Source organism: Zea mays, chromosome 3 (assembly GCF_902167145.1).
Source record: "Zea mays cultivar B73 chromosome 3, Zm-B73-REFERENCE-NAM-5.0, whole genome shotgun sequence".
In the NCBI taxonomy this organism is placed as follows: Eukaryota; Viridiplantae; Streptophyta; class Magnoliopsida; order Poales; family Poaceae; genus Zea; species Zea mays.
The window spans coordinates 68,498,585-68,507,556 of record NC_050098.1 but is presented as its reverse complement, the minus strand read 5'-3'; positions in this window follow the sequence as shown (position 1 = coordinate 68,507,556).

Below are 8,972 nucleotides of genomic sequence, written 5' to 3'. Positions count from 1 at the left end.
CGGGCGAGATGTGAATTCGTCCGGGACTACTGTTCCCGCCCGAGGCCGGGGTCGGGCGAGGCGAGATTGCGTCCCTTGGTAGGCGAGGTCTTGACCTGAACCGTGCCCATCAGTCTCTGCAGTTTGTACTGATGGTGCTTACTAGTCGGGTTTAGGAGTGTTGGGGGTACCCCTAATTACGGTACCCGACAGTAGCCCCCGAGCCTCAAAGGGAGTGTTGGTACTCGCTTGGAGGCTTTGCCGCACTTTTTTGCGAGGGGACCGGTGTTCCTCGGTTATACTTTTTGTTCCGGTGGGTGCGCGCGAGCGCACCCGCCGGATATATGTAGCACCCGAGGCCTCGGAGGAGTGGTTTGACTCCTCTGAGGTCTTAATGCTTTTCGTGATGCTTCGGCCGGCCTTGTTGTTCCCTCATGCAGCCGGGTCGTAGCCCGGGTGCAAGGTTAGGTTCCGAGTTTTTAGGCTGGTTTGTTGACGCTGTCAACGGTTTGGCCGGAGCCGGGTTGCGAGAGCAGCCCCCGAGCCTCTGCACGGAGCGAGAGGACGATCAAGGACTGTCTCGACTTTTATTATACACCCTTCGTCGCCTTTCCGCAAGGAGGAAGGGGGGGGGGGAAGCGCCATGTTGCCCTCGGAGGGCGCCGAACATGGTGTCTCCAGTGAGTTGCTAACGGGTGATCCGAGTGGACGCCCGTGCCCCGTTCGATAAGGGTTGGCTAGTGGCCCAGAGGCGCGCTCCAAAAGTACCTGTAGGTGATTTGCCGGACCCGGACCCATTCGATAGGGTCCGAGGGCTCGATGCCTTCTTCTGGTGGGATTCTGTTACAAAATCGCTCCTGCTGGTCTCGGAAATGTCCTAGGGTACCTCGGGAGCGTAGCCAGAGCCTCGGCCATGTAACAGACGTACCCAGAGTCATCCCTCACTCTGCGTGCTCTAGGGCGGCTGTCGAACCCTTCCGAGGGGCCAGCCTTCGAACCCCTGATCAGTAATGGGCGCGGAGCCCAAGTGCTCTGGGGCGGCTGTCGAACCCTTCCGAGGGGCCAGCCTTCGAACCCCTGATCAGTAATAGGCTCGGAGCCCAAGTGCTCTGGGGCGGCCGTCGAACCCTACCGAGGGGCCAGCCTTCGAACCCATGATCAGTAGGAGGGCTCGGGGGCCCATTTCCTTCGCCGGGAAGGATCCTTTTCAAAATATCCCCTTTCTCGGTCCCTGTAGAAAGAGAGAGAAAGAGGAAGGGGAAAAGGATATGAATTTTAATAATGTGTCACACCTTTTTTGACGCGGTCATCATGGCGGAGGCGAAACGACGCCCGCTTCACCTGCCAAAGGTGTCGCTTGCCCTGCCGAAGAGTTAATGCGACGAGACGGGCAATTCGCGGGGCGCCCGTTGCGCGTGCTCGAGGAACGGAGCACGGGCGCGTCATCTTCATGCCTTGGGAGAGGGCTCTCCTGCCACTTCAGGAGGGGACGCGAGCCTGCAGGCGATTTGATCGCTGCCTCCGCCCGTTTGCTGCTGCAATTACTGTCGGTTCGCTTTTGGCCATATCGACCGCCGCGCCTCCCCCTGCGGCTGACTGACCCGTGATCGTTGTGCTCGATTGGCACTGTTGGGTCATGCGCAGGGCTGCCTCGAGTCACGGCACTGGTTTCGCAGTCGAGAAGATGCGGCATTGGCGCGAGTGGCGGTGCGGTTTCCTTGCACGCAGTAACCGTTGCGCCGGTTGCATGTCACGCGGGCCCGGGCCTTCACGCTGACCCATCGGATGCGATGAAGCCGAAAGGGTGCACAAACGTGGTGCGGTTGCACGCCTCCTGCATGGCGGTCCACCCTTTCGCCCCCTGGTTTTGGTGAGAATGGGGGAACGCTTATAACCGCGGGGCGGTTACCTGCTTCGCGTGCAGTGGTTTGGCTTCTTCCGTTTCTGGTCAGCCTGCATGACGTGTGGGACCCAGCCCCCATGCCGGAGGGTGGGAACCCTGGAGCTCGTCGATGGAGACTTTGCTCGTGATGCTTGGAATGCGAGTGGGGAGAGCCGCCTTTAAAAATGGGTCGATCCCCCGGGCAGCGGACATGCCTCCGCACTCCCCTTATGCATTGCGCCCTTCCACCTTCCGAGCCCCCGGATGGGGAGCACCCATGTTGCCTTCGTCTTGCGGCTTGTTGGAGGAGCGCGACCCCATGGGAGTTGGCGCTCTTCAGTCATCGCTCGGCTTCAAGGATTTTCATCACGTAGCCCGGATGCAGTCACTCACCAATGGTCATCCAAGATGATGACCACCAACTTCGTGGTGGGGAGAAGCAAGCTGGGTTGTGGCCTCTGCCCCGCCCTCATCTTCAAGGATGTTCATCATCTGGGCTGGGGAGGGGGGCGCACCGAGTCGGGGCCTGTCTCTGCGTGGGTTGGTGACCCGCTTCTTCCTCTGGCATTCGGGGGAGAAGGGCATCCTCCAGCTCTGTGGAGGAGGCGTCCTCCAGCCATGCAGGGGAAGGCGAACTGCTGCTGCCAGGACAAGGTGCAGCTGTCCGTCTTCCACCCGGGCGACGGTGGCCGGCTGCACCGGGGGGTCTCACAACACGTCGTACGCCGCGAGGGCGGTACTCGTGTTCTGGGACAGTCTCGTTCTCGTTCTTGTGGCGAGAGCGGGAGTGAGGACCTGCCGGTGTGCTTTGGGGCGGCCGGCACTCGCTGGTGCGGTGTTGGTGGGCAGGTGGCCACCGTCGTCGGTGCTGAGGTGGTGGTCGCCATAGGTGAGGCTGCCTCTGCCGAAGCGGTTGCTTCTGCCGACGAGACCATCCGTGCCACTTGCGCTCCGGACCTCCGGCTCTTTGGCTTTAATGGCTGGTTCTCGTCCCCGCAAGGGGACGTGAACGAGGGCCTTTCAGCGGCAGCGTTTACCCTGAGGCCATCGCTGTAGTCGTCTTGCCGCCCGAGACGGAGGTCGTTGCCGCGCTGTTGGAGCGGTCGCCGGCAAGCCACCCGGAGTTTGTTATCTCGCAGGCCCTCTGGTGTAGAGGTTGTTCATACCCGCGAGAGTGGAACCGGAGTCCCGTTTGTAATGGTACCCTGAGTATGGGTGTTTGTTCATTGTGGCCGCTGAGGCCTGAACATTTGGGCATTTTAGCGTAATGCAGTGTTTCTTCCTCATTTCGAGCACTAGGACTTGCGTGTCGGCTAGCGGAACCACTTAACCGAGTGTGAGTTGCCTTGTGCGGAAGGTGACGAGTGAGGTATCCGTACCCCGGAGGCGTAGGAGTCCCTCGGCTCGGTCGGCCTTGCCACTCAAGGCTTCTTTTACTCAGTTTTAGAACCTTCGGCCGCTCTGCGATGAGCTGAAGCCGGAGGCAGCGGTGTCGGCGTGGACCGAGGCGGAGTTGGCCCGAAAAGAGGCTTCGTCGGCCCGGGAGCATGTGGCTTCCCAGGCCGAGGAGGTGCAGCAGCGGCGGCTGGAGCTTGGCCAGGTCATCCGCGGGTGGGACCAACCTCGGAGTCACGCTGCCGAGGCCATGAGCCGGGCTGAGGTCCTCGGGGGACAACTGGCTGAGGCTACGGAGTGGCCAGCCGAGGCGTCCGCCCGGGCCGGAACCCTTGCGGAGAACCTGACTATGAGGGCCCAAGCGCGGTGTTGGCGTCTTCCTCGGGGTGGAGATCCCTCCGCCCGTGTCGCCGTCTGAGGCCGGGCCAGATTCCGCCGAGGGTGAAAACGTCGCCGAGGGTGCTGCTGCTCCCCCTGCCGATGTCTGAATCTGCAGGAACAGTTTGTCTGAAGCATGCGTATGTTTTTTGCGGCTGCTTAGGCCTAAACATTTTAACGCTGGATTATAAAGCTGTATTTTCTTTCCTCTCGTTTCGTGTGTTAGGACTTGTTTGGTAGCAGAATCCCTTGTTCGAGCGTGAGTTACTTTTCGCAGAAGGTGATGAGTGTGGTATCCGTATCCCGGAGGCGTAGGAGTCCCTCGGCCCGGTCGGCCTTGCCACTTACGTGTACACTCATCGTTTTTAGGGTTCTGCTATCGAAGCAGTCGAAACGGCACGAAAGTCGTTTTGGCAGAAAAGTTTTCAAGCGTTAGGACTTGTTTGGTAGCAGAATCCCTCGTCCGAGCGAGAGTTACTTTTCGCGGAAGGTGATGAGTGAGGTATCCGTATCCCGGAGGCGTAGGAGTCCCGCGGCTCGGTCGGCCTTGCCGCTTACGTGTACTCTCGTCGTTTTTAGGACCTCGCTATCGAAGCAGACGAAAAGCGCGAAAGATGTTCTGGCAAAAGACTTTTTCGAGGAAAATTTTGACGCAGAGGGGGGTTCCCCCCTTCTAGTCCCCAAGGGAGGGTCGGGCTTTGCCGAGGCAAGGCTGATCCTTCCTTGATGGTTAGGCTTTATTTATGTATGTAAAGAAAAGCGAGGTACATGAACGACTTGAAACATCTTAAAGGTAGAAGCGACGTAGCTGTTGGATGTTCCAAGCATTGTTGTAGATCTCGCCTTGATCGTTGGCCAGCTTGTATGTTCCGGGCTTCAAAATCTTGGCGATGATGAACGGCCCTTCCCAGGGAGGAGTAAGCTTATGGCGCCCTCGGGCGTCTTTTCGCAGCCGAAGTACCAGGTCTCCCACCTGGAAGTCTCGGGACCGGACCCTTCGGGCGTTGTAGCGTCGCAGAGACTGCTGATACCGTGCCGAGTGTAGTAAGGCCACGTCCCGAGCTTCTTTGAGCTGGTCCAGTGAGTCTTCTCGGCTGGTCTGGTTGCTTCGGTCGTCATACGCCTTTGTCCTCGGGGAACCGTATTCTAAGTCTGTGGGTAAGATAGCCTCAGTCCCATAGACTAGAAAGAACAGCGAGAAACCCGTGGCTCGGGTCGGCGTCGTCCTCAGACTCCAGACCACCGAGGGTAGCTCTTTCATCCACCGCTTGCCAAACTTGTTGAGGTCGTTGTAGATCCTCAGTTTAAGTCCCTGCAGAATCATACCATTGGCATGCTCCACCTGCCCATTCGTCATGGGGTGAGCTACGGCGGCCCAGTCCACACGGATGTGGTGGTCCTCGCATAAGTCCAGGAACTTCTTCCCAGTGAACTGCGTGCCATTGTCGGTGATGATGGAGTTCGGGACCCCAAAGCGATGGATGATGTTTGTGAAGAACGCCACCGCCTGCTCGGACCTGATGCTGGTTAGGGGTCGGACCTCGATCCACTTGGAGAATTTGTAGATGGCGACCAGTAGGTGCGAGAAGCCCCCGAGTGCCTTCTGCAAGGGACCGACGAGGTCCAGACCCCAGACGGCAAACGACCAGGTTGAAAGCATCTAGGCCCCTGGTTGGTTTTAGTGATTAATGACAACGTAATATTATATGTGACTAACGTGTGTTTTGCAGAGACAAATGGTAAGTTAGGTCGCATGACAGGTAGAAGTACTACAACGGTGAAAACAATCCCGGAAATAAGAACTCGAAGCGACCGCTAAAACGACGGAACAAAAGGTGAAGGTCTACGGAGTCCGAGTGTCAAGGAGATGTGGACACTCATGATTTAGTTAGGTCTTTTATTCTCTTTTAGCCGTACTATAAAGAGGGGTTGTCGATGAGTAGTTTGACCAAGAGAGTTCTAGTGTAGTGTTGGTGCACAATCACACTCATATACAGTGCTAGGTGTCACTCTAGAACTCACACACAAGTTAGAGCGAGAACCGATTTGAAAATCAGCTGAAAAACAAGACTTAGTGTTTCTGGCTTTGGGGAACCGGACTGTCCGGTGCACCCTCTGCCAGGTGGGGCCAGGCTGGTCCACGGCAGAGACTCTCCCCTTCGCAGAAACCCGAGAGCACAGTTTTTGGAGTTGAATTTTAGTGGTGCACCGGACACCGCACCGGACTGTCCGGTGTGCACCGGACAGTGGACTGTTCACTGTCCGATGCGCCATGAGGCCAACGACTCTCTGTCAGAACTAGCCGTTGGAAGTGACCGTTGGCGCACCGGTGGCGCACCGGACTGTCCGGTGCGCCATCGCGCAGTAAATGCCTGTAACGGCTAGTTGGTGGGTGAGGGCTATTTATACCCCCTCCACCCACCATATTCAATGTCTTGCACTCCACATTTATTCCAGCACATTGGTAGAGCATTGCAAGCACCAAAAGCCTAGTGAGGAGATTAGAGAATCATAATCCGCGCTTGTTCCTCATTAGTGCTAGTGAGAGCCACCTAGAGCACACACCACTTGCATTAGGCTTCTCTTGGTCAAGCGAAAGTCTACGGCTTGTTACTCTTGGTGATCGGCATCACCTAGACGGCTTGGTGGCGTTGGGAGCTCGGTGATCACCGTGAAGATCTTGTTGGTGACCCGACTCAAGTTTGTAAGCGGTCTCGAGGGATCCACCACGCCGGAGTGGCAAAGGATCATCTCGTAGTGAGCACTTGGTTCTTGCGAGGACCAAGGGGGAGCGATACCCTTGCGCGGGTGCTCCAACGAGGACTAGTGGAGAGTGCCGACTCTTCGATACCTCGGGAAAAATTGGAGGAGTCTTCTAAACTTTGCTTTACATTCCGCACTTAATTCAAGCACTTTACATTGTGTATTTGTTTAGCAAGTATTTGAAGTATTATCTTAGCTTTGTTACATTTCTAGTATTATATTCTTAGTGCTAGTTGTTGGGGTGAAGTTGGGCTCTTGTTTAGCCCTTGCTTAGGTTTTTATTAGTGTTGATTTTTAGAAAAGCCCAATTCACCCCCCTCTTGGGCATCGTGATCCTTTCAATTGGTATCAGAGCCTTGTTGCTCATAGATTAGCTTAACCGCTAGAGTTACGATGTCCAGTGGGGATGAACCTCCTCCCGTTTTTGATGGTGACGATTTTCCTTATTGGAAAATTCGTATGGAAGCATATTTAGAGGCTATAGACATCGGTGTCTATAAAGCCGCCACACAAGGGTTCCTCGAACCTAGAGATGCCACAAATCTTGTAGGTGATGAGTTCAATTATGAGAAATGGAATGCTAAGGCCAAAAACACCCTTTTTAGAGGCCTTTGCAAAGATGTGTTCAATAGAGTAAGGAATCATAAAAATGCTCATGATTTGTGGATGGACATTTGTGCTCTACACGAAGGAACTAGAAGTGAACGTGAGGAAAGATATCACATAGCCATGCGAAAGTTAAATACTTTTGAAATGCTTACCAATGAAAATGCAAATGCTATGTACTCACGACTTAATATTCTTGTAGAGGAAGTCAATGGATTGGGGCTTACTCAAATCTCACAACCGGATGTTGTGAGGAAGATTCTCAGTGTCCTCCCAATAGACAAATATGGACACATTGTCACTGTGCTACATCAAATGGATCTTTCGGTTACCACACCTACACAAATTTTGGGAAAGATCAATGCCCATGAAATGTACATGCACATCAACGACAAAGAAGAATCATCTTCCAAAAGAAAGGATTTGGCTCTCAAAGCAAATCATGAAAGAAAAGGAAAAGCAAAAATACAAGTTGAGGAAGAATCCTCAAGTGATGATGACCTTGATGCAAACATTGCCTTGATGGTAAGGAAGACCACCAAGATGTTGAAGAAGCTAAATAGAGAAGGCATCAAATTTGATTCAAGGAAGAAGAAGTTCATTTCCAACAAAAGAAAGCCCATTTCTGAGATGGACTGCTACAACTGTGGTGAGCTTGGTCATCTTGCTCATCAATGCAACAAGCCCAAGAAGAACAAGTTCAAGGGCAAGAAAGAAGATGACAGCGATGATGAAAAGAAGGAAAAGAAATTCTTCAAGAGAAAGGATGGGAAGCAAAAGAGGTTCCACAAGAAGAAGAATGGAAAGGCATATATTGTTGGCGACTGGCTCACCGACATCGAATCATCAAGTGGGTCTTCTTCAAGTGAAGAAGAGAATGATGAAAAAGTTGCGGCCATCGCCGGGGACTTCTCTTCACCACCACCATCGCCATCATCCACTTCTCACCTATGCCTCATGGCTAGGGGTGAACGGAAGGTACAAAATCATATTAATATTGATGATGATAGTGATAGTGATAGTGATGAAGAATTTGCTTCACCTTCATATGATGAGTTAGCTGACTTACTTAAAGAATATACTCAAATCATTAGAAAGTCAAAAGCTAAATGTGATAGGTTGAAAAATGAAAATGAATCTTTAAATGCCAAGTATGACATAGTTATAAAGGCTAGTGATGAAATAAAAGAAGAAAATAAAACTATGTCATCAACTGTAAATGAGCTCACAAACTCCCTAAAAGATGCTAAGGAAAAATATGATAAATTAAATGAAGCTAATAGGGAGTTGCAAAATAGACTAGTAAAGATCAAGGAAGACTATACTCAAATTAAATTTGATCATGACAATCTTCTTGTTGAAAATGAACTTTTATCTTGCAAAACACATGAGGCTATTAACCCTGTTGTTAAGCTTGATGTAGCAACCTCATGTGATGACTTGATTCAAGAAGAGCAAACTAGTCTACATGCTGAATTGACTGAAAAAGTTGAAGTCCTGACTTTAGACAACCAAAAATTGAAGAAATACTTGACTGATGCAACTACTAGAGGAAAAGTTGCTATTGAGAACAATGATTTCAACAATGAGTTGGCAGTGGATAATCAAAGGCTTAAGAATGAGGTCAAGAAACTAAAAAGTGAAAATGAACATCTTGCAACAAGTGTGCAAAAGTTCAACAAGGGTCAATACCTCCAAAATGAGCTACTTATGAACACTGTTATGAAAAATAACAAGAGTGGTATTGGATACAATGCTTTTGTGCAAAAGAAAGCTATCACTCAATGCAAGCCAAAGCAGACTCACAAGCCTATCAAATGCTTTGAGTGTGGAAATGAAGGTCATTTTGCCCACAACTGCAAAGCTAAACCACCAACTCCCTTGCCTAAGCACTCAAGACCATTTGCTTTCAATGCTCACTATGTTCTAAGAAAGGTTGCAAATGGAAAGATTAAGGTTACATTCCTAG